Below are 27330 nucleotides of genomic sequence, written 5' to 3' on the forward strand. Positions count from 1 at the left end.
TTTATATTTCTTACATGATCTTGCAATTTGATGGTTGCAGTCATTCGATATCTCAAGTGTGATGGATCGTGTTCATGATGTGTTGTGGACGTGGCCATGGAAACAAGAGGAACCCTCATTTCTCTTAGACTCTATAGCAGAGAAATCATCAAATCAATCAGATTTCTAGGGTTGTCGACCACCACTAGTATATTTTCCATTTCATCAGAAGAAGTGGTACTAGTACTGCCTCCAATCTTTGATAATTCAACTGTCACCAAGCTGTCACCGCCCTCACTACCTGTGGAGCCCTGTTGTTAGAGGCTTGTGCTAGTGGTTGCACCCTCCTGAGACTGTTGCAGGGTTGTGCTGGTGGCTGCACCCTCCTGAGATTGAGCACGTGGGAGCTTCTTCAATTCTGATTCCAACTGTTTATTCCTCTCTTCAAGTTCTTCCACCCGCGATTTGAGACTAGTTAAATAGTCTCTCGTATACCCCAATATGGAAGCCTTGTCTTTCTGCAAATATATTAACAACAAAAAATCATTTTTTTTGTACCTACTTCTAACTTAAATTTAAGAGAAGAACTGTTGGCTATTACATATATTTTCAATAGCTATAGAGATTAAATCCAAAGGTCAATGGATGGCCATAAAACTTCATTTCATTACAACAAAAAATTTAATTTTCATGGAATGTACCCTTGCGCCACGAGGGATGAATGGACACAATGCGTCAAATCTCTCCTTCAATTTCTCCCTCCTCCTATGCTTAGAAATCAAATGATGAACCTATTCATTAGAAACCACTCCCCCTAGTGGTTTTTCACTCCCAGAAATTGAGATTTGTCCCAATCTTTCTACATGAGTATTCCTCAAGATTGCTAGGCTTCTCTTCAATCTATATCGACCCTCAACCACCGGCTAGCTCAACATTTTTCTTGGTGGTATCCATATGTCAAATGGGCTCATCATCATGTTCCCTGCTAACGGCACAACAGGGAAACCATTGGCCTGACTGGTTTGTGGGAATAGTAGTGGACATGGAACACTAAGTTTCATTGAGGAACTCTAAAAGATCAAGGCCATCGATCAAAAGCCCAGAAGAAGACGACCATTGCAACGGTTGCAGGTAAGGACGCAGCCCACTTGCGAATTCCGCAGTGGATATAGAAAACTGATGGGTATCCTGCGGTATACTGGTTTGATCACCTCTAAACATGGTGGGATACTGTAGATAAGAGACCATGGATGAACTCTCATAGCTATCAATGGAGCGTGATAGCAGTGAAGAACAAGATGGAGTTAATATGCTCGTCTCAGGCATAGGCATGGGCATGGGGATAGAAATGTTGGGTGAAACAATTACATTAGCCAGAAGGCTTGAAAATCACAATTTATTTTGCTCATCCGGTTGAACCTTTGATGAAAAAACTTCTAAAATAAAATATCCTTCTCTTGTCCAACACAGTGTCTCTTACTCTCATCGATGAAACGACTTCTAAAACAATGTTGCTAGTTCTCGTCCAGCGTAGAGGGAAATCACCGCCCCATTTGAGAGACTCAAACCAAAATCCAACCCTTCCACAATAGTTACTCAAACCAAAATCCAACCATTCCAGAATGATTGCACGACGACTAACTTGGCAGTAGCATAATAGCAAGGAAGTTTGACATTTATATTGTGAGATCCAACAATCGAAGAATTTTCAATCATTTAACATTCAATCCAACGTTGTAGACCTATACACAGTAACAACTGGAGTTATTCTCAAAGAAAAATACCTTACAACGTAAATATATAATTTACAAAATTATATACTTTATTTTAATAATTAATAATTATTTTTATTTCTAATTTTTAATATAAATTTATTATTTGGAAAATATAAATAAATTTAACTAGCATTTGCACCTAATGTTGCAAAGGAAACGTTGTAAGGCATAGAGTGTGGAGGAATATTGAAATGTATTGTCTCCTATGTTGTTTAGGGTTGGTGGTGAATGTATTAAATATTCATTGATGGAATTTCCTTTTTCAAGTGCAAAGTGATTTTCGTATAGGAAAATAGGTGGAAAATAGAATGGCCCTTCCTTGAATTCTTCAAGTAGTGTATGGAAGACTTTTTTTTAGAAAATGTTAGATCTCTTCCATGTGTGGTGTCATGAGAAACATGGATGATGGAAACCATCTTCTCGAGGCTGGTTTGGAAGGTTTTTATGGAGAATACAAAAGAGAGATCAATACAAATTTCATCACCAATAACCAAATCAGAGGACTTTATTTGACTTTATTTTGCAACAGTTCATTCCTATCTTGTCATATGGTAAGTCTCTATCTTTTCTTCCCATGTTTATATTGTACAAGAGTCATTAAAAGCTTGAGATTGACAGTTTCTTACAAACTTATATCTATTCTCTAGACTTCAATCTATATTTGAGATGGGTTTTTACAGAAATTGATTGAGTCACAACAGTTGTTGCATTCATTCATGTAATCTTATAGGCATGCATTTCATTATTATAGTAAGAAGTGTTCATTGCTTGGTCATAATGTTTGAGTTTTCACTAATATATTGAGTCACAACAACTGTTGCATTCATTCATGTAATCTTATAGGCATGCAGTTCATTATTATAGTAACAAGTGTTCATTGCTTGGTCATAATGTTTGAGTTTTCACTAATATATTGAACTGTGATTTTAACTTTTAAAGGCTTGTTGTGGTAGATGAGGAGACCCAAATTTCATTTTTTTTCATTGCTCGGTCATAATGTTTGAGTTTTCACTAATATATTGAACTGTGATTTTAACTTTTAAAGGCTTGCTGTGGTAGATGAGGAGACCCAACTTTCCTTTTTGTAGAGATGGATAAAGAGCCACCTTGAAGATTGAAGCAGGATATTGAAAATACCAGTTCTGTTAGTATGGGAAATCTTACAAAGACCCATGATTTCACACGAGTGAGAGAGACAATTTACTTGATGTGGTTTATGAACATGTATATGCATCTTCTAAATGGGGAGGAGTAGGTGGAGGAGCCATGTGTTGGCAGATGATGGCAAAGGAATGAGTTCATATGGAGATGGGTATGAGATTGTTTTGTTTGAGAATCCATCCACAACAGCTCCAGCCCATCCATTGTAAGCAATCTAACAATAACAAGTTGTCTTTCAAGCTCTTTATTGAAAGTAGCATCATTTCTGTAAGTTTATCAATAGAAACGACAAGAAAATTAGTATTATGAGAACTGGTTGGTTGTTATGTGCAAGTATCTAAGCCAGCATAAATCCATCTTAGCCCAGGTTATTGAGTAGTGTTGTTTAGTGTGTATGTTTGAATGATGGAATAATGTATTTTTGGACTATTTATTGTGCTTGTGTTGCCTTCGCATTTGCAAACTAATTAGTATTAGTAATTTCAGTGGGATGTACAATGTCAGCAATGCCTTCGTCTGTATTACCAGAAAAGGATGTACAATATTAGCTATGTCTTCGTCTGTATAGAGCATTAGCTATGCTTTCGCCTGTATTACCAGAAAATAATGTACAGTGTTAGCAATGCCCTTGTCTGTATTACCAGAAGAAAAGATGTACAATCTTAGTAATGTACTTGGTCTATTTTACATGCGATTTGCAATGATGGACAATATAATTTAGTAAAAGTTGCATATCCTCTGAGGATCTTGTTTTTTGACCTTAACATTACTGATATGAGTTTCCATGATCGATGTATGCAGAGGAAGGTTGATATAAATAAAACAAGCTGCAGCAGTGGAGGATCTGCATTTTGTTCTGCAGCCTGTTCAGCTTTATAGTATATGGCAAATACGTGTTGTGTTTTTGTCTAAATGTTGATATAGAGAAAGCATATGCTAAGTAATGATGCAGGAGGATTCTGTACACAATATGTAGTGAACATGGACGCTGGATGTTGTTAAATTTGCGATATAGCCCTATTAACTTCCATATTTATATGGATTGGATATGACTTATTTCAAGAACTTTAACTATTTTATGGAAGAAGCTTAATATGTGGTGGTTAAGTTATCTATTTTCAATATAATATGTTGTTATTATTTTAGATTGATCAATGTACAGATGATGATGGTATTTAAGATTTATCATTTACTATGTTATGTTCCATTAATAGAAATATTGTTCTACCTTGATAAAGAAAACATAATTATATTGGTTAGGGTTTGTTCTATGATTAAAAAACATGAAAATGAGATCACAAATGGTTAGGGTTTGTTCTATCCTATTTGGTTTATTCTTTAATATACATTGAAATTGTTATCTCCTCAAACTGTTTCTAGTTTTTGTATTTTGTGGATTTCTTGCCTCAGATTTCCCCTTAATCACAAGTCATTTCAGTGCAATTTTGGAGTGAACTTCACTTGTGTTTGCGGTGTTGGTTTGTTTGTTTGCACAAGTGAGCTCCTGCAACCCTCTACTTGACAATGTGGGGTCTGAGAGGCCTAGTGCAAGGGATTCAAGTTTGCAAGGGAAGCACAAAATCAGTATTTCCCCACCCAACTCTGTAAGTACAAAGTTGTTGTATAACTTTAGAATGGAGAATTACAATCCTAGTCACAAGGTAATGAAGGCTGAACTAAGATACATTAGCCATCATGTAATACACATTATTATATTCTATTCATGTTATATCATGTCATGGACATTATCAAACACTGAGACATCATGTAATATGTATTATTTTATTGATGTCATATAGGGTTAGATCTGAAAACTGGAACAATTGTTATAATGCCTAAATATTAACACACTAAAGAAGACAAAGGAAAAGCAGAGATTTTTCGATTTTAATTTGCATTACTCTGGCCTAATAAATTGATAGAAATTCAATGATCTTTCACCATTTTAGGCAATTCACCAGCATAAGTTACTGAATTAAAGGCGTTGAAGCAGCCAAGATGAGGCATCATGAACTTTTTCAATCATCAAGCCAATCCAAATTAAAACATTCTTTGATGACCTCAACTATGAGATTAGGCAAAGTAGAGGCTTTGATAGCCAACCACCGTTGTTTAGTGCTCTCATCACAGATTACACATCTAAGAGATCTTAGTTTGGCTAATGCTTTAGGCAGCTTCTTCAGTCCAGAGCACTCCCTCATATCCAGAATCTTTAAGTTTGATAGCTGATCAAATTCCATCGGAAGGTCCTTCAAAGACCTGCATAATGAAAAATCAAGAAATTTGAGTTGCTGAAGTGCACAAATGAAAGGAGGAAGCATTGAAAAACTTGGGCATATGCAGACAATCTCAGCACCCTAAGTGACCTTAACCTCCCAAAGTCATCAGGTAACTTTTGGATAAGATGACAATTAGTGACAAATAACTTCTGGAGGTAAGTTAAATTGCATATGTTTCCAGGCAGTTCCTCCAAATCACTCATGTGGTCAAAGTTAATTTCCTAAAATTTTGGAGACTTTGGAAAGTCATGTCCCTTATCCAATAAAGTCATATTCCCCAAACCCTCACATAGGCATACATACAACTTTTCCAAGCTCTCTGAGGATATAAAATACTCATAAAGAGGAGACACAATCAACCTCCCAAGTAGTACAGACTTTATTTGAGGAAATACAGGGAAGCTCGGCAGCCCATGAAGTGTTGAACGCTTAGAACTGTAATTGTATATTATAGCAACCTTCAGTTTTGGCATGGTATGTAAAAATGTTGGAAGACAGTAATGACTAGCAGCAAAAAACAAAGTCAATACTTCCACCTCAGGAAAGTTTATTTGACACCACTTCTGCTCTTCCATTGGACCTACAGTTCCCAGAAATGTAAAAGTCAGTATGATATGCTGATAAAAAATGTTTATCTAACATCTTAATAAATTTGGAACATAAGTAGATTGATTAAAAAATGATTCAATGTGTAGGCAGTTAAAGAAAACAAGTTTCAGTAGTGACCTGTATGAATTGAAACAAATTGAGCCTTAGATGCCTGATCTTTGAGTGTTAGCCATTTTGTGGGAATATTATCCTCCTTGCTAGGCATAAAAAGCCTCTTACAATGAATGGTACTATTCCAGTTGGCCAGACGGAAGGCTAAATCTTGCATCACATCATGTTTAGAAAAAGAGAGCTCGGAGGCACAACCAAATGAGATGGCTCGACACCTGACACATCAAAAACTTATATTAACTAAGAGGAGTGAACTCGAAAGCCTCTTATCTCTGCTGGTTAACACGTTGATCCTACCTTCCTAATTTCTAATAAATCATGTAAAAAAAATTAAGCCTAAAATTGCTGGTATAGTTAATTTTTCTCATATGTTTTTGCCTCAAATTTTCTACAAAGTTCATGCTCTATCAAAGGATGCCACAAGCACAATAAATTAAGTACAGATACAAATATGAACAGAGCAAAACAATCAAACAGGTTTATGAAAGGTAGCAAATCTAAACAAGTTCCTTACCCTAGGTAGCTTGTGAGATTTAGTAGATTACGACTCTGCATAGATCCTCTGTGTGGAAGCATCATCTAGGTTTTGCAGAGGCACCTTGTTCCAAGCAACCTCAATACCCTCTTCTTGATCAAAAGCTCGGTATACCTTCTTCATAGCACCACGGCCCAACACATCTTCATAGCGACCATACCTACCAGTGGGATCCAGTTCCACAAAGGGCTCCCTGTCTTTATCACAGGTGTCATATTCTACACTAGGCATTTCTCCACCTCCTATAGGAAAGGAAAGCCTTACCACAGAATTCCAAATTAGGTTCCTCTTCTAATTTGAATTTAATGAACAGAAACCCTTGCAGGGCTATAGGATGACAGAGAAATAGAGATTTTTATAATCCTCCTCATATAATTCTGGAGCCATGAATTCTGGAGTACCGAGGGCAGAGTGCGCAGCATGAACATTTCTCAGGGTAGTGGCAAGACCCAGATCCCCAATCTTTAGAACGCCACCATTGCCATTCACAAAAATATTGTTGCAATTCAAATGTCTATGAATTACACAAGGCTCATGATTATGAAGATAATGCAACCCTCCATTATCTGAAGTGACCAATTCTTCAAAGCCTTCGTTGAGACATGACGGTGCTTCTGGCGGTACTCTCTCAGAGTCCCCGAGGTACAAACCTCAGTAATGAAATTCACATGACTTGTCGTTCTATCCAGCCATGCATTGTAGAGCATAATTATGTTTTCATTCTCAAGAGATTTCAAAAGACAGAGTTCTGCATAGATCCTTTGTGTGGAAGCATCATCTAGGTTTTGCAGAGGCACCTTGTTCCAAGCAACCTCAATACCCTCTTTTTGATCAAAAGCTCGGTATACCTTCTTCATAGCACCACGGCCCAACACATCTTCATAGCGACCATACCTACCAGTGGGATCCAGTTCCACAAAGGGCTCCCTGTCTTTATCACAGGTGTCATATTCTACACTAGGCATTTCTACACCTATAGGAAAGGAAAGCCTTACCCCAGAATTCGAAATTAGGTTCCTCTTCTAATTTGAATTTAATGAACAGAAACCCTTGCAGGGCTATAGGATGACAGAGAAATAGAGATTTTCCCTAAATTCAGAAGATGAACAGACAGAAAAGACAGAAGACTTTGCTTCCTGTGGGATTCAGAAATCCACCCAATAAATTTAAGTGTAAAAAATAAAATTGCCACGCAATCTTAAATCAAACCAGGAAACCCAAAACCCTAACTCTATGTAGATCTTGGACCACTTGAAGCAGTTATGGCTGGAACAACAGAGTAGTCTTTATTTGGTTATTGATTTCCTTAACAGAGATCCGATGGAACCCACATGGAGTTGTTTGTGAGTTTGATAGAACCATGAACCCTCAAAAGAAAACTTAGTTACATGGTTAACACAACTTAGAGAAGAAAAAGCATACCCAAATGGAATTTGCAGATCTTGGACCACTTGAAGCAGTTATGGCTGAAGCAACAAAGTAGTCTTTATTTGGTTATTGATTTATTTAACAGAGATCCGATGGAGAGGACTTCAGCTTTTTCTGAGGGATTTTATCACCTCTGATCTATTAATATGTTTTATATAAGTGATCTGTAGCATCTAATAATATGTTTTATATAAGTAATCTATAGCATTATTAGAAATTCAATCACAGTTAATAGTGGCCATGACCCTTTGCATTCATAAGATTAGATCATCAGCTTTTTCAAATAAAGCATAGTTCGCCAACAAGTTACTGATTTGTTAAGACTAAGTACTTGTTTGTTATTATAAGACACCAAAATATTGAAGTTCAAACCAGTAACTACCAATTTATTCTTAAAAGGCTTCATGCACTCAAAATGTATGAATATATACAGTAATGTACAAACAAGTTAATTGAGAAAACATGGAACATCCTCGGCTACCACAACAACCCTAAATTCTAAGAACATAATACCTGTACATCAAATACAATCTTAGAAGCAATCCTCTGTTCTATTCAAATTTAGGCAATTCACCAGCATAAGTTATTGAATTAAAGGCGTTGAAGCAGCCAAGATGAGGCATCATGAACTTTTTCAATCATCAAGCCAATCCAAATTAAAATGTTCTTCGATGACCTCAACTATGAGATTAGGCATGGTAGAGGCTTTGATAGCTAGCCACTGTCGTTCAATGCTCTCATCACATATTACACATCTGAGAGATCTTAGTTTGGCTAATGCTTTAGGCAGCTTCTTCAGTCCAGAGCACTCCCTCATATCCAGAATCTTTAAGTTTGATAGCTGATCAAATTCCATGGGAACGTCCTTCAAAGACTTGCATAATGAAATATCAAGAAATTCGAGTTGCTGAAGTGCACAAATGGAAGGAGGAAGCATTGACAAACTAGGCATATGCAGACAATCTCAACACCTTAAGTGACCTTAACCTCCCAAAGTCATCAGGTAACTTTTGGATAAGATGACAATTAGTGACAGATAACTTCTGGAGGTAAGTTAAATTGCATATGTTTCCAGGCAGTTCCTCCAAATCACTCCTGTGGTCAAAGTTAATTTCCTAAAATTTTGGAGACTTTGGAAAGTCATGTCCCTTATCCAATAAAGTTATTCCCCAAACCCTCAGATAGGCATACAGACAACTTTTCCAAGCTCTCTAAGGATCTAAAATACTCATAAAGAGGAGACATAATCAACCTCCCAAGTAGTACAAAATTTATTTGAGGAAATGCAGGGAAGCTCAGAAGCCCATGAAGTGTTGAATGCTTAGAACTGTAATTGTATATTATAGCAACCTTCATTTCTGGCATGGTATGTAAAAATGTTGGAAGATAGTAACGACTAGCAGCGAAAAACAAAGTCAATACTTCCACCTCAGGGAAGTCTATTTGACACCAATTTTTCTCTTCCTTTGGACCTACAGTTCCCAGAAATGTAAAAGTCAGTATGCTATGCTGATAAAAAATGTTTATCTAACATCTTAATAAATTTGGAACATAAGTAGATTGATCAAAAAATGATTCAATGTGTAGGCAGCTAAAGAAAACAAGTTTCAGTAGTGACCTGTATGAATTGAAATAGATTGAGCCTTAGATGCCTGATCTTTGAGTGTTAGCCATTTTGTGGGAATATTGTCCTCCTTGCTAGGCATAAAAAGCCTCTTACAATGAATGGTACTATCTTGGTTGGCCAGATGAAAGGCTAAATCTCGCATCACATCATGTTGAGAAAAAGAGAGCTCGGAGGCACAGCGAATTGAGATGGCTCGACACCTGACACATCAAAAACTTATATTAACTAAGATGAGTGAACTCGAAAGCCTCTTATCCCTGCTGGTTAACACGCTGATCCTACCTTCCTAATTTCTAATAAATCATGTAAAAAAAATTAAGCCTAAAATTGTTGGTATAGTTAATTTTTCTCATATGTTTTTGCCTCAAATTTTCTGCAAAGTTCAAGCTCTATCAAAGGATGCCACAAGCACAATAAATTAAGTATAGATACAAATATGAACAGAGCAAAACAATCAAACAGGTTTATGAAAGGTAGCAAATCTAAATAAGTTCCTTACCCCAAATGGAATTTGCAGATCTTGGACCACTTGAAGCAATTACGGCTGAGGCAACAGAGTAGTCTTTATTTGGTTATCGATTTATTTAACAGAGATCCGATGGAGAGGACTTCAGCTTTTTCTGAGGGGTTTTATCACCTCTGATCTATTAATATGTTTTATATAAGTGATCTGTAGCATGTAATAATATGTTTTATATAAGTAATCTGTAGCATTATTAGAAATTCAATCACAGCTAACAGTAGCCATGACCCTTTGCATTCATAAGATTAGATCATCAACTTTTTCAAATAAAGCATAGTTCGCCAACAAGTTACTAATTTGTTAAGACTAAGTACTTGTTTGTTATTATAAGACACCAAAATATTGAAGTTCAAACCAGTAACTACCAATTTATTCTCAAAAGACTTCATGCGCTCAAAATGTATGAATATATACAGTAATGTACAAACAAGTTAATTGAGAAACCAGTAACTACCAATTTATTCTCAAAAGACTTCATGCGCTCAAAATGTATGAATATATAAAGTAATGTACAAACAAGTTAATTGAGAAAACATGGAACATCCTCGGCTACCACAACAAACCTAAATTCTAAGAACATAATACCCATACATCAAATACAATCTTAGAAGCAATCTCTGTTCTGTTCAAATTCAGGCAATTCACCAGCATAAGTTACTGAATTAAAGGCATTGAAGCAGCCAAGATGAGGCATCATGAACTTTTAATGAGATGGCCTGACACTTGACACATCAAAAACTTATATTAACTAAGAGGAGTGAACTCGAAAGCCTCTTATCTCTGTTGGTTAACATGCTGATCCTACCTTCCTAATTTCTAATAAATCATGTAAAAAAAATTAAGCCTAAAATTGCTGGTATAGTTAATTTTTCTCATATTTTTTTGCCTCAAATTTTCTGCAAATTTCATGCTCTATCAAAGGATCCCACAAGCACAATAAATTAAGTACAGATACAAATATGAACAGAGCAAAACAATCAAACAGGTTTATGAAAGGTAGCAAATCTAAATAAGTTCCTTACCCCAAATGGAATTTGCAGATCTTGGACCACTTGAAGCAGTTACGGCTGAGGCAATAGAGTAGTCTTTATTTGGTTATTGATTTATTTAACAGAGATCCGATGGAGAGGACTTCAGCTTTTTCTGAGGGATTTTATCACCTCTGATCTATTAATATGTTTTATATAAGTGATCTGTAGCATGTAATAATATGTTTTATATAAGTAATCTGTAGCATTATTGGAAATTCAATCACAGTTAACAGTGGCCATGACCCTTTGCATTCGTAAGATTAGATCATCAACTTTTTCAAATAAAGCATAGTTCGCCAACAAGTTACTGATTTGTTAAGACTAAGTACTTGTTTGTTATTATAAGACACCAAAATATTGAAGTTCAAACCAGTAACTACCAATTTATTCTCAAAAGACTTCATGCGCTCAAAATGTATGAATATATACAATAATGTACAAACAGGTTAATTTAGAAAACAATAACTACCAATTTATTCTCAAAAGACTTCATGCGCTCAAAATGTATGAATATATACAATAATGTACAAACAAGTTAATTGAGAAAACATGGAACATCCTCGGCTACCACAACAACCCTAAATTCTAAGAACATAATACCTGTACATCAAATACAATCTTAGAAGTAATCCTTTGTTCTGTTCAAACTTAGGAAATTCACCAGCATAAGTTACTGAATTAAAGCCGTTGAAGCAGCCAAGATGAGGCATCATGAACTTTTTCAATCATCAAGCCAATCCAAATTAAAACGTTCTTCGATGACCTCAACTATGAGATTAGGCATGGTAGAGGCTTTGATAGCCAGCCACTATCGTTCAGTGCTCTCATCATAGATTACACATCTGAGAGATCTTATTTTGGCTAATGCTTTAGGCAGCTTCTTCAGTCCAGAGCACTTCCTCATAGCCAGAATCTTTAAGTTTGATAGTTGATCAAATTCCATGGGAAGGTCCTTCAAAGACCTGCATAATGAAATATCAAGAAATTCGAGTTGTTGAAGTGCACAAATGGAAGGAGGAAGCATTAACAAACTTGGGCATATGCAGACAATCTCAGCACCCTAAGTGACCTTAATGTCCCAAATTCATCAGGTAACTTTTGGATAAGATGACAATTAGATACATATAACTTCTGGAGGTAAGTTAAATTGCATATGTTTCCAGGCAGTTCCTCCAAATCACTGTAGTGGTCAAAGTTAATTTCTTGAAATTTTGGAGACTTTGGAAAGTCATGTCCCTTATCCAATAAAGTCATATTCCCCAAACCCTCACACAGGCATACTGACAACTTTTCCAAGCTCTCTAAGGATCTACAATACTCATAAAGAGGAGACACAATCAACCTCCCAAGTAGTACAGACTTTATTTGAGGAAATGCAGGGAAGCTTGGCAGCCCATGAAGTGTTGAACGCTTAGAACTGTAATTGTATATTATAGAAACCTTCAGTTTTGGCATGGTATGTAAAAATGTTGGAAGATAGTAACGACTGGCAGCGAAAAACAAAGTCAATACTTCCACCTCAGGAAAGTTTATTTGACACCACTTTTGCTCTTCCATTGGACCTACAATTCCCAGAAATGTAAAAGTCAGTATGCTATGCTGATAAAAAATTTTTATCTAACATCTTAATAAATTTGGAACATAAGTAGATTGATCAAAAAATGATTCAATGTGTAGGCAGTTAAAGAAAACAAGTTTCAGTAGTGACCTGTATGAATTGAAACAAATTGAGCCTTAGATGCCTGATCTTTGAGTGTTAGCCATTTTGTGGGAATATTATCCTGCTTGCTAGTCATAAAAAGGCTCTTACAATGAATGGTACTATCTTGGTTGGCCAGACGGAAGGCTAAATCTCGCATCACATCATGTTGAGAAAAAGAGAGCTCAGAGGCACAACCAAATGAGATGGCTCGACACCTGACACATCAGAAACTTATATTAACTAAGAGGAGTGAACTCGAAAGCCTCTTATCTCTGTTGGTTAACAGGATGATCCTACCTTCCTAATTTCTTATAAATCATGTAAAAAAAATTAAGATTAATACTCTGGATTTGAAATGTTTGACATAAAAAATTAATAGTCTGGATCTTTTGGAAAACCAATCAATTAATCAAGATGCAATAACATGACAATTATGTTTGTATTGATCCATACTTAATTGTCTAGGTTGCCCTTTGATCACAATGAGGATGAGTTGTTTTTTTGTTGGTTTTAATGGTTGATCACAATGAGGATGAGTTGTACATGGCGTTTTACATGACCTTGTGGTAATCATATCCAATCCCAAAGCAAAGCAAGCTGAGGGAAAATACAAACATGAATGTAATTGCAAATGTAAATACAAATGCAAATGCAGAGGATTCTCTGTTTGATACTCCTTAGACTATCAAGAGGCATTTGTGGCGAACATGAGAAGGAGGTCTGGAGAAGGAGGTCAAGAGCCAAACAGCAAAAGGAAGCACAATGTGAAGCATATAGTTAGTTAAATATGATTTTTCGTTTATTCCTAGCAGAACAATTTGTCTGTCTCTACAAAAACACAGAAAATTAGAGACAACAATGATATTTCTGAAACAAATCTGATTTATCATGGTTTGAACCAGGTGTTCCGCACCTTCTATCTATTGGAATTTTTAAAAAAAAATTCCTCCAGGATAGGCCAAGGCTTTTTTTAGGAAGTGATGCAAAGTATCTGTTTCTGTAAAAAAATAAAAAAATCAAGCTCGTAGTGTCACATTAAAATCAATCATGGTTAAGAAAGCATAAATGAGAATTGACATCTTCAGGGGCTCAACAGAATAATGGAACACTGTAGGGGCATTGGGAAATGGCAAGATGAGAAAAAGTAAGCTTTTGAATTGTTAAAGTAAAAATTTGCAAAATTTTCTTAAAATTATGCCAGAATTTCTATTATTTTCTTGGCGAAACCCTGGCCTCGTTAGACTATGGCATTGTGGATATTACAAAGTGCACTTCTATGGCCTCTGCTTTTTTATTTGGCTTGGGATTCTAAATCAAGTGTGGAACGGAGTTCTTCCAAAAGGGTTGGATTTTCCATTCCTGGATAGTTTAACATTGTGCTGAGTAAGTGTGGAATAGAGTTATTCCAAAAGGGTTGGGTCATCCATTTCTGGATAGTTTAACATCGTGCCCAGTTCTCTCGAAGTTTCAGATTTTAAAGGCAGGTTATATTGTTTATCCAGTGCAGCTTCATAGTTTTAGTTTCGTTTCTAAGGTGTCTTTCCACCTAATTTTAAAAGTTCAGACCATGCCATGCTTCCTCTTTCCTTTAGCTGTCAAGCCCTAGGCTTTGTGCTTTCCTTTGATTGCTTGACCCTTATCTTGAGTATAAGAGGGAAAACCTCTTTATATCTATTTGACATGTACGAGAAAAGAAAATGTGTAGGGCCGGACACTTTCATCCTCAAAGGGTAGCAAAGATCTCCTCCAAAAGAGGAAGATATGAGGAGCAACCTATGAAGCGAGTGGTAGACAGAATAGGCACCTTGCTCAAAACTGGGGGCAGAGTGGGAACCCAAAATAAAGAACAGGAGAATCCCCAATGTATCCCCCATAGACCCGTTCCCTTGAAACTTAAAACAGAGAATTGGGACGTATTTTTACTAGGTTGCATTGGACTCTCATTCACATTCATGATGACCAAGCTAGCCAGTCTATACTTGGCTGAAAATACTAATATGGAATGGAATTTCAACAAAAGGTTGTACAACTTGAGGAATCCCATCATGCGTGTATCCCACTGAGATGAGAAAGACAAAGAAGCCATCCTACAAATAGAGACAAAACAGAGTACATACATTGCAAACACAGCACTGATAGAGAGAGAAGAATGAAGCAAAAAGGACCGAGGCATTGGGAAGGTTTTGCAGCCATTTAACAAGGTTTTCTTATGTTATCAAAATATTTATCATGGGTTGCAAGATGGGGCCATCCAAGGTATTAAAATCTTAAAAGCTATCAATCTGATCTCTAGAAAGAAAATCAGTCCAACCATTAGGAGGCCAATTTTGTTACAGGGCAGAAATATATATCGGAGAAATTCATATCATGCCATTGTAAAGATAGCTAGAATATCATGCTTAAAAGCTTTAAAAGCCACTTCCAAACCACAACAAGGGGATTGGCTCTGGCCACCCCAGTTTTGTAATAAATTTTTTAGATCAGTAATAAGTATTAAGAACATCTTTTAATTACCAAAATAAAACAAGTTCGTATTACTATTGATATCAAAGAACATTGCAGAGCAAGGCAACTTTGCAGAGAAAAATGTAGATCTAAATAAGAAAGAAATCATGTTTAAAATGTTAGAAGGTGGTGATGTGAATGGGAAAGGAATGCATACCAGGCTTCACAGAACCCTCATGTCTGGGCTTGGTTCGAAGGCCACAGCACTGCCTTTCCATAAAGTGCAACAATCGAAATTACAATTTTTGCACCCATTTAAGAAGGTTTTCTTACGTTATCAAAATATTTATCATGGGCTGCAAGATGGGGCCATCCAAGGTATTAAAATCTTGAAGGCTATCAATCTGATCTCTAGAAAGCAACTTAAAATTTATTTTATTTTTAGTTTACTGTTAGGATTTTAGTCTTGTCTTACTGATGATGAATTTGGATCTGGATTTGAAATGTTTGACATAAAAAATTAATACTCTGGATCTTCTGGAAAACCAATCAATTAATCAAGATGCAATAACATGACAATTATGTTTGTATTGATCCATACTTAATTGTCTAGGTTGCCCTATACCGGATTAGCTCATCTCAGAATTTGAATTATTTCAACAGGTGGATAGCATTTTCTTGATTATTTTAAAATTGTATTTTTTAAAATTGAAATGAAGATAAGTTATTGTACTAAACCCAACAGATGAATGGTCAGTGCTTAAGATTGTTAAATTGCAGTGTTTTTTTTGGGTTTTCAAGAATTATTGGAGTGTGCGGCTATCAGCTTACCTGTGCAATGACAATTCATGCCTAGTTTCTCATGGGTTGCAAGATTGGGCCATACAAGGTATTAAAATCTTAAACCCTAGGCTATCCAAAACCCTGAAGTTTGAAATTTGACAGTAGTAACACATCAATCAGTTTCTAGCCGGAATCACTTTTTTATAATAAAAGTGGATTCAACACCATCAAGAAGCCTGGCTACCCAAAACCCTAAATTTTGATAGCTGTAATCCGGATTGGCTAAAGAATTTGCAAAATTTTCTTAAAATTATGCCAGAATTTCTATTATTTTCTGGGCGAAACCCTGGCCTCATTAGACTACGGCATTGTGGATATTACAAAGTGCACTTCTATGGCCTCTGCTTTTTTATTTGGCTTGGGATTCTAAATCAAGTGTGCAACAGAATTCTTCCAAAAGGGTTGGATTTTCCATTCCTGGATAGTTTAACATTGTGCTGAGTAAGTGTGGAACAGAGTTCTTCCAAAAGGGTTGGGTCGAGGAATTGGGAAGGTTTTGCAGCCATTTAAGAAGGTTTTCTTATGTTATCAAAATATTTATCATGGGTTGAAAGATGGGGCCATCCAAGGTATTAAAATCTTAAAGGCTATCAATCTGATCTCTAGAAAGCAAATCAGTCCAACCATTAGGAGGCCAATTTTGTTACAGAGCAGAAATATATGTCGGAGAAATTCATATCATGCCATTGTAAAGATGGCTAGAATATCATGCATAAAAGCTTTAAAAGCCACTTCCAAACAGCAACAGGGGGATTGGCTCTGGCCACCCCAGTTTTGTAATAAATTTTTTAGATCAGTAATAAGTATTAAGAACATCTTTTAATTACCAAAATAAAACAAGTTCATATCACTATTGATATCAAAGAACATTGCAGAGCAAGGCAACTTTGCAGAGAAAAATGTAGATCTAAATAAGAAAAAAATCATGTTTAAAATGTTAGAAGGTGGTGATGTGAAAATGTTAGAAGGTGGTGATGGAAAAGGAAAAGGATTGCATACCATGCTTCATGGAACCCTCATGTCTGGCCTTGGTTCAAAGGCCACAACACCGCCTTTCCATAAAGTGCAACAATCGAAATTACAATTTTTGCACCCATTTAAGAAGATTTTCTTATGTTATCAAAATATTTATCATGGGTTGCAAGATGGGGCCATCCAAGGTATTAAAATCTTAAAGGCTATCAATCCGATCTCTAGAAAGCAAATCAGTCCAACCATTAGGAGGCCAATTTTGTTACAGGGCAGAAATATATATCGGAGAAATTCATATCATGCCATTGTAAAGATGGCTAGAATATCATGCATAAAAGCTTTAAAAGCCACTTCCAAACCAGAACAGGGGGACTGGCTTGTGCAAGGAGGCTATCACATCAACCCAGGAACTTTCACTCCAAAGCCAGCTCCCAATTGATAAAGCTTTCTGTGCCAGCAATGCTTTATGAACCGTCTCAAAATTGTTACGTATGTGTGAATATTCACAACACACACCCAAAAACAATGTTAAGATACACACAATAATCCCAAAATAGGGACACCGGAAGTTACGATCAGGACCTTACCTGAACAAAACATTTACACTACCTGGTACTTAGTATGTTGTACAGGCTTGGAACTTATATTTGCGTCAACAAATGAGTATATGGTTGAATCTGCAGGTGTCTTCACTGACAAAGACATGTGTGCATTTTGGAGGCAGATAATGAGTCTATTCAAGACTAAGTCTTAGCAGGTCAAGACATGTGTGCATTTTGGAGGTAGATAATGAGAATTTTGTCAGAGTTTTCTTATATTTTTTGTTTGTTTTAATGGTTGATCACAATGAGGATGAGTTGTACATGGCGTTTTACATGACCTTGTGGTAATCAAATCCAATGCCAAAGCAAAGCAAGCTGAGGGAAAATACAAATACGAATGTAATTGCAAATGTAAATACAAATGCAAATGCATAGTATTCTCCGTCTGAGACTCCTTAAAGACTATCAAGAGGCATTTGTGGCGAACATGAGAAGGAGGTCCAGAGAAGGAGGTCAAGAGCCAAACGGCACAAGGAAGCACAATGTGAAGCATATAGTTAGTTAATATATTCTTTTTCGTTTATTCTTAGGAGAACAATTTGTCTGTCTGTACAAAAACACAGAAAATTAGAGACAACAATGATATTTCTGAAACAAATCTGATTTATCATGGTTTGAACCAGGTGTTCTAAACTTTCTATCTATTGGAATTTTAAAAAAGTTTTGCCTCCAGGATAGGCCAAGGCTTTTTTTAGGAAGTGATGCAAAGTATCTGTTTCTGTAAAAAAATAAAAAAATCAAGCTCGTAGTGTCACATTAAAATCAATCATGGTTAAGAAAGCATAAACGAGAATTGACATCTTCAGGGGCTCAACAGAATAATGGAACACTGTAGGGGCATTGGGAAATGGCAAGATGAGAAAAAGTAAGCTTTTGAATAGTCAAAGTAAAATTTTGCAAAATTTTCTTAAAATTATGCCAGAATTTCTATTATTTTTTGGGCGAAACCCTGGCTTCGTTAGACTATGGCATTGTGGATATTAAAAAGTGCACTTCTATGGCCTTTGCTTTTTTAAACGGAGTTCTTCCAAAAGGGTTGGATTTTCCATTCCTGGATAGTTTAACATTGTGCTGAGTAAGTGTGGAATAGAGTTCTTCCAAAAGGGTTGGGTCATCCATTCCTGGATAGTTTAACATCGTGCCCAGTTCTCTCGAAGTTTCAGATTTTAAAGGTAGGTTCTATTGTTTATCCAGTGCAGCTTCATAGTTTTAGTTCTGTTTCTAAGGTGTCTTTCCACCTAATTTTAAAAGTTCAGACCATGCCATGCTTCCTCTTTCCTTTAGTTGTCAAGCCCTAGGCTTTGTGCTTTTCTTTGATTGCTTGAGCCTTGTCCTGAGTATAAGAGGGAAAACCTCTTTATATCTATTTGACATGTACGAGAAAAGAAAATGTGTAGGGCCGGACACTTTCATCCTCAAAGGGTAGCAAAGATCTCCTCCAAAAGAGGAAGATATGAGGAGCAACCTATGAAGCGAGTGGTAGACAGAATGGGCACCTTGCTCAAAACTGGGGGCAGAGTGGGAACCCAAAATAAAGAACAGGAGAATCCCTAATGTATCCCCCACAGACCCATTCCCCTGAAACTTAAAACATAGAATTGTGACGTATTTTTACTAGGCTGCATTGGACTCTCATTCACATTCATGATGATCAAGCTAACCAGTCTATACTTCGCTAAAAATACTAATATGGAATGGAATTTCAACAAAAGGTTGTACAACTTGGGGCCATCCAAGGTATTAAAATCTTAAAGGCTATCAATCTGATCTCTAGAAAGCAAATCAGTCCAACCATTAGGAGGCCAATTTTGTTACAAGGCATAAATATATATCGGAGAAATTCATATCATGCCATTGTAAAGATGGCTAGAAAATCATGCATAAAAGCTTTAAAAGCCACTTCCAAACCAGAACAGGGGGACTAGCTCTGGCCACCCCAGTTTTGTAATAAATTTTTTAGATCAGTAATAAGTATTAAGATCATCTTTTAATTACCAAAATAAAACAAGTTCGTATCACTATTGATATCAAAGAACATTACAGAGCAAGGCAACTTTCCAAAGAAAAATGTAGATCTAAATAAGAAAGAAATCATGTTTAAAATGTTAGAAGGTGGTGATGTGAAAGGAAAAGGAATGCATACCAGGCTTCACAGAACCCTCATGTCTGGACTTGGTTCAAAGGCCACAGCAGTGCCTTTCCAAAAAGTGCAACAATGGAAATTACAATTTGAACTCCATATAATAAATTTGTCACAAAATTAAAGCTAAAGATAAGACAGAAGAATACTAATATGGAATGGAATTTCAACAAAAGGTTGTACAACTTGAGGAATCCCATCATGCGTGTATCCCACTGAGATGAGAAAGACAAAGAAGCCATCCTACAAATAGAGACAAAACAGAGTACATACATTGCAAACACAGCACTGATAGAGAGAGAAGAATGAAGCAAAAAGGACCGAGGCATTGGGAAGGTTTTGCAGCCATTTAAAGGTTTTCTTATGTTATGAAAATATTTATCATGGGTTGCAAGATGGGGCCATCCAAGGTATTAAAATCTTAAAGGCTATCAAGAATACTAATATGGAATGGAATTTCAACAAAGGGATATGCCATTTTGGAAACATACCCTATAACATCACATAGGTCACAATCAAAAGCTGAAGATGGTCCATGAGGCATGACATTAAAGCCGCCAGCAATGATGGCACTGCACAAAGGAAGTTTGTGCAAGGAGGCTATCTCATCAACCCAGGAACTTGCACTCCAAAGCCAGCTTCCAATTGGTAAAGCTTTCTGTGCCAGCAATGCTTTATGAACTGTCTCAAAATTGTTACGTATGTGTGAATATTCACAACACACACCCAACAACAATGTTAAGATACACACAATAATCCCAAAATAGGGACACCGGAAGTTACGATCAGGACTTTACCTGAACAAAAATTTTGTACTGCCTGGTACTTAGTATGTTGTACAGGCCTGGAACTTATATTTGTGTCAACAAATCAGTATGTGGTTGAATCCACAGGTGTCTTCACTGACAAAGACGTGTGCATTTTGGAGGTAGATAATGAGTCTATTCAAGACTATGTCTTAGCAGGTCAAGACATGTGTGCATTTTGGAGGCAGATAATGAGAATTTTGTCAGAGTTTTCTTGTTTTGTTTTGCCGGTTTTAATAGTTGATCACAATGAGGATGAGTTGTACATGGCGTTTCACATGACCTTGTGGTAATCAAATCCAATCCCAAAGCAAAGCAAGCTGAGGTAAAATACAAATACGAATGTAATTGCAAATGTAAATACAAATGCAAATGTAGAGGATTCTCCGTCTGAGACTCCTTAGATTATCAAGAGGCATTTGTGGCAAACATGAGAAGGAGGTCCGGAGAAGGAGGCCAAGAGCCAAACAACACAAGGAAGCACAAAGTGAAGCATATAGTTAGTTAATATATGCTTTTTTGTTTATTCCTAGGAGAACAAGTTGTCTGTCTATACAAAAACACAGAAAATTAGAGACAACAGTGATATTTCTGAAACAAATCTGATTTATCATGGTTTAAACTAGGTGTTCCACACCTTCTATCTATTGGAATTTTTAAAAAAATTTGCCTCCAGGATAGGCCAAGGCTTTTTTTAGGAAGTGATGCAAAGTATCTGTTTCTGTAAAAAAATAAAAAAATCAAGCTCGTAGTGTCACATTAAAATCAATCATGGTTAAGAAAGCATAAACGAGAATTGACATCTTCAGGGGCTCAACAGAACGTAGCTGTATCCAAGACAAATCTGATTTTAACATTGTTTCAAATGCAAGCCAACTTGCAGTCCGAAATCGACAAACAAAAATAACCACTCTGCATTAGTTTAACACACCTGTTTCTAACTTGTATCAACAGGTAACTTTTAGGGCTTTGTTCTTACGCAGAGTAGAATCAATCCTCCATACACCTGCAGTTTTTCACGAACAACAAACATAAACTAAAATTTAAGAGAACAGTGACCCAAATATATATAAAACTTCATAACTACCACCATAACATGCAGAGGGCGCCATATTCTGAGGGCAAAACGATCTGCAGAAAAAATGGCCTACGCGGCCCTCATGCAGTGAAGAAAGAGTCGCCTCGTCCTCTGCGGCTGGTGGGCTCCAGTATTGCAGCAATAATGCTGCAACTCCTGGGACTCCCTTCTTTACTTTTATCAACCCGGTAGTTCGTAACAAACTTGGAAGTGACGGTGTTGTATGCACAAGTACTAGCTTTTGCCGCAGTTGTCACTTGGTCAGCTGGCACAAGTCCGCTAGGGGCTTAAGCCAACTTCTATGAGCTCTTAGAAGAAGCTTTTTAACTGATGGATGAAAGCTAACTCAAAGGAAGCTAATCTACTTGCGGAAAGAAACTGAAAGCCAAAAAGTAACGTAAACCCTAGCAAACCCTAATTCTACCAGCTAGTCCTACTGATGCAAAGGAGAGAATGAAAACTACTGACAGAGATGCCATTACTTCTATGAAGGTAAAATACATGTGTCTAGACTACCTCTATCTGAAGAAAACATCTTTTTGTATTTTTGAATAAGTTGTTAGAATTATCATGCATGTGCTTTTAACTATTTTTTTACTGTGCAGAGGTGGATTGGCGAGAGGAAATGCTTGGAGGAGGTCGGGAAGGTTTAGAGAGGGCCTAAGGGGTCCCTAGCACCCTTCCAGAGAGTTTCACAGAGTTTGGCTATCAAGAAACCTCATTCGTGAGCTTCTACAGGAAGTCTGCAGGGGTTCTACAGGATGTTCAGGAATTTCTACAGGATGTTCTGTAATTTTTCTACAGGATGTTCAGAAATGGGATTTTGGAGCATGGATGGAGGGAAAAAGATGGAGGAATGGGTATGGAGGTGAAATAGGGGTGTAGGGGAGTTCAAGACTTGGGGAATGGAGCTGAGGAGTGGCAAGGATGGTGGGATTTGTTCAAGGAAGACTGAAGCAATGTTGCACAAAAATTAGGGTTTTGGGAGCAAATGGCAAACGTGAGGCAAGGATTCTAAGTAGAGGGTGGAGTGGATGGTGCTGATGGAGAATAAGCAGATGAAGAAGTGGTACAGGTGCTCTGCAAGTCGTTTTTCCAATTTGAACCAACAAAGACTTGTAAATTCAAAGACCTAGTTACGTTGACCTAATATGCTAGCTGCCAGTAAAGAGAATGAACAGAAGTGTGACCTGCAATGAAACCATGTATTTTAACTCATGCAACTAAGCAAACGAAAGTCTGAACTTGTAACCAACTTCTACACATGAAGATCAAACACTAGTGATTGCATGGCAAAGCAAAATCAGTGTTTTTTTGGGCAGCAAATTCATCCTAGTCACAGCTCCTGATCCCATTGAGGGAGAGGTGAAACCACAGATGTTTGTTGGCCCTTTTCTTGAAGCTTTTTCTGTTAACAACCTATCAACTAAATCTGAGCATGAAAAGCTATTTTACTCATCAAAAACAACCTAAATAATAAAACAAGGTTTAAATCTAAATAACATATTTTATTCTAAGAATGCAGCAAAGACACATGAAAGTAAACAAAGGAGGTATCGGGCACTTGAGATGGGCCCAACCCCAAGAGCTACAGCCTCCTAAGAGAGATTTAGAGCTGGTGCAAAGCTGGATTCATCTTTATTGATCAAAAGAAATGTTACATTCCAAAAACTGTCCACAAGGAGAACTTGAAAATGTGTTGAAAGCAAAGCTAATCTACTGCCTAAAAATCGAACTACAAAATGACTACGAAATGAATACAAAATGACTATAAAGTGACTAACTAAAATGACTAACTAAAATGAGGCCTTAAGCCCTCTTATTTATACAAATTGAGGACCCAACAGTTCTCCTAAACTTTAGGGACTCGGCTGCCCAAAACTTGCAGTTAACAGCAGTCCTACTTGACTTGCTTGGCTGCCCTTGTGTTGATTGATTTGGTGGCCCTTGAACTCCGAGTTGATGATGGAGAATTCGAGGTAAGGGCCCATAAATGAAGGGGACACCTTCCTACAAATCCTCTCCCTTGTTCTCCCACGAATTTGGCTGCCAAGTGCTCATTAAAACCTTCAATTTTGTCTCCAAATTGACCAAAAAGGCTACACAAAGCACACATTAGACTTGTTGGCATAATGACTAACCCAATTCACTCTATTAGCATAAATATAATAAAAAACATGCAATAAACTAATGAGAATGGTGGATTAAGTCAAATTAGGAGGTTGAATGAGCCCATATAATTATCCATTTTTGGGGCTCATCATCACCCCCCTACTGAAAGTGTTGCTCATCCTCTGAGCAACCAATCTATCTCCTCATCTTTGATGGCCCTGGTGGCCTCCCTGTCATGCTAAGCTTCTGAAGTGATGTCCTCTTCTCGGTCATGAAATCATGCTTTTCTCTTTGCTTCTTCCCACTGCCTGCTCCTTTTCCTAGAGAATTCTCAGCTTTGGTATGATTTTGCAAGTATATTCAATCAGATGGTGGCAATGGTGGTGAAAGGAGATGAAACCAGTGGAGGATGGAAGAAAAGAGTGGTTGCATGCCTCCTCAAAAGACTTCAAGCTTCAAATCCCTCTCCATAATCGATTCTCGCATGCCCAAAGGCTCTACAGGATGTTTCTGGTAGAAATACAGAACTTCCTGTAGAAAGTCCTGTAGCTTCCTGTAGAAGGTTGAACCATGACTAGAATGTGTCTGAACCCTGAAAAAATGAGTGTTCATGGAGGGGATGGATGTGAGGATGCCTGGGAACTTGGTAGGGACCCTTCTGCTTGTGTTGGGAGGCCCCCTTTCCGCATTGTGTCCCTGCAACCTGCAACAATTTCCAGGGATTAAACTTGTTTTTTTTTTCTCTCTGTTTCTTCCTTCTTTTTCTTTCTTGCTTTTCCTCTTGCTTTTCCTGTGGCTTTTCCTGTGATGGTTTGCCCTAGGTTTTCTTTCCCTTAGCTTCCTTACCCTTAGTTTTCTTCTCTGCCTCAATATCTTGCTTCCTCACGCTCTGTTTTGGCTTGTGGACTGATCGGGATGGGAATTCTGTATATGGTTTCCTCCCCAGAACGTGGAGGACAGTATCCCTCAAGTGTTTGTTCTTTGCACACCATTCAACCAGTCCTGTCATGTTTTTCACTCTATCGAGTCTTGCCATAGAAAAGATAATGGGCTTTTTACGGTCATTCAAAATACATATGTGTTCAGCTGTCTGTTCAGGATTGAACAAGAGTTCCTCAATTGAACCATGTAAAGCAGTAAGACGATGCTGCTTCTCTGTATAAGGGAAATAAATCTGCATGTCTGCTCCAGGAGAAACAATGTTGAATTTGGGATCAAAAACATCAATTCCATGAACCACACGATAAAGACCAGGAAGGGTGAAAGCAGTTTGGCTCTCATACTGTCTAATAGTATCCTTGCTTCCAGCAATCTCTTGATATGTGCTAGTGATAATAAAATCTGCATGATTCATTGCAATTAGATCTGCAGTAAACTGGCAAGAGAAATGGATTTTTCTTCATATTTTTCCAGTATATGTCTGAATCTGGGTATTTGGTCTTCTCCACAGCATGGGCTATGTTGCACTGAGTGATTCCTTGTCTATGTGAAATCAGAGATGCAACTAAATTTCCATCACTGTAATTGCCAATGATCAGATCAGGTTGACCTTTTAGCTCTGCCGTTACTTCATTTAATACATCCTCTGAAAATCTTTCCAAGTAAGGCCACACATCAAATCAAGAAACCCATTTCCACAGAACTCCTTTTTCTATTCTAAAGGGTACCCAGAGTATCCTTGAATGTTATGTTCCACCAATTCTTTCAATTCGTTGATTGCATGTTGTACCATAGGCCTCAGGAATCAACCGAGTCACCACAATAATTTCAAGTTTGATGTCCAATCCTTGATGTTTTATTCTCAGCAACATTTCATTCTCCAATGCACGAACTTGATCAAGTATATACACAACCTGTCCACCAGTATCTGGCATTCCTAAAACATTTGCTTGGCCAAAATAACCCTGAGGTGAAAGAATCACAACATTAAAGACCATAGGAATCCTTCCTAGAAATGTTTCTAAAGTTGATGGATCAGGGGCCTGCAGAGTCTCCAAGAGCAAATGAATCATATCCAAGACATGTTCTGCATTGTCTCCCCATCCTTTTTCCAATCCCATTTCTTGTAATTTGTATTCAAACTCTGTATGTGGTGTATTCTTGGGGAACTTTTTAAGATATTCCTCTGCCTTTACCAAGACTGAGCATAGCTTGGACAAAATTTGTATTCTCTCATTCAGTATCAGCTTCTGGACTCTGTAGCTATGTGCTCGAAGGAAATCCAGCAAGGGCTGCATGCTTTCTCTATCATGGAATAATCTTGAGGACAAATGCTGATTGAGAAATTGAACTCCACTACCAATGGAAGATGGCCGTGTTGGGTGAGGAAAAGATTCATTGAAGGGCTCAAGGTCTAGCTTCAATGCATATTTATCCTTGACACTTTCATCCACAAGGTGCTCCTTGAATTCCAAATATTCAGCCACAGAAAGCTGTTCAGCAGCAAGTTCATCAACATTGACACGGACATAATCCCACACACCAGGCCTTGGCCGTACTGCAAGAACAATCCATGGTGGAAGAATGATGGCCTCCTGTGTGGACCTTAACACATCTCCAAATAGCCCATCTTTGAGCGTTTGAAGTTCATCATTCTCTCCCAGTACCTCTGTTAGTCCATCTAATAAATGATGAGGCTGCAAAATCTTCTTCCCTTGTGATACATATCTCTCTTCAGGCTCCAAATTTGATGAAGAAAAACTCGGGCTTTTCTGCTCTGGAAGGCTTTGTTGTACTTTCTTGTAGAACGTCTTCCTGTAGAAACGCCTGTAGAGCGCCCCTGTGCCTCTGAGCGAGCCTGATACGCAGCAGAATCTCGAAGACAGGTAGAAAAACTCAGTGGAGGACGATAGGTTAACCGATTGTGCACACTTCAGTTGAGGATGTGGAAAGTGCAGATGAACAGCAGTTCGTGAGTTTCAGCCGAGCCATCTTTAATTGCTACGTGATTTGTGGTGAGGTGGCAAAAACATGTGCTGGCCATGCAGACGGAAGTGCTGTCACGAATCATCATGTTTCCTACCTGTGATCACTCCATCAATCACGTTGAAGGTCAAACAGTCACCATTACTTGTTTCCCAATTTCCTCATGAGATGGCTGAGCGCACGTGTCTTATTCACCCACCGAGCGCTGTTGAACTGGATGAGGGTGGCCAGTTAGCCAGCCACCGATTGTTTTAATCCCAACCATCTCATTGCTCATGCTGTTTTCGAATTACATTCATGCAATCAGAGGAATGAGTTTTAGTCACGTACCTGAAGTCAAATGGTTGCTGTGAGGTGCTTTTTGCTGCTGCATGCTCATATTCTGCTGCTACATGCCTGGATCGTTTGTGCTATAAGCTCTTTGCTATCTGATGTGTGGTTATTTTGCTTGTGCAAGTATCCTCTAGCTGGATCTAAGCTGCAGGAGTTCGTTTCCACGTTCAAATCTGCACCCTCAAGCTGCTGTTGCTAAATTTTCACAGGACCAAAACTTGTTTTCGCCATTGCTCCCGAACGATAGATCAGATCGATCTAAAACTTGCTGAGCATGTTCCTATCATCATGATGCACCTCCCATAGCAAAATTG

General features: G+C 37.6%; 2 pseudogenes; both read right to left on the minus strand.

The window, feature by feature from the left end:
- Positions 1–6776: 6776 nt before the first annotated feature.
- On the minus strand, positions 6777–7414 carry LOC149230872 (putative serine/threonine-protein kinase WNK11 pseudogene; annotated as a pseudogene).
- Positions 7415–8511: 1097 nt separating this feature from the next.
- LOC149230873 (sucrose synthase 4 pseudogene) lies at positions 8512–26689 on the minus strand (annotated as a pseudogene).
- Between the last annotated feature and the right edge of the window lie 641 nt (positions 26690–27330).

Source organism: Pinus tabuliformis, chromosome J (assembly GCF_031772625.1).
Source record: "Pinus tabuliformis cultivar Carrire ecotype Pingquan chromosome J, CPIR1, whole genome shotgun sequence".
NCBI lineage: Eukaryota > Viridiplantae > Streptophyta > Pinopsida > Pinales > Pinaceae > Pinus > Pinus tabuliformis.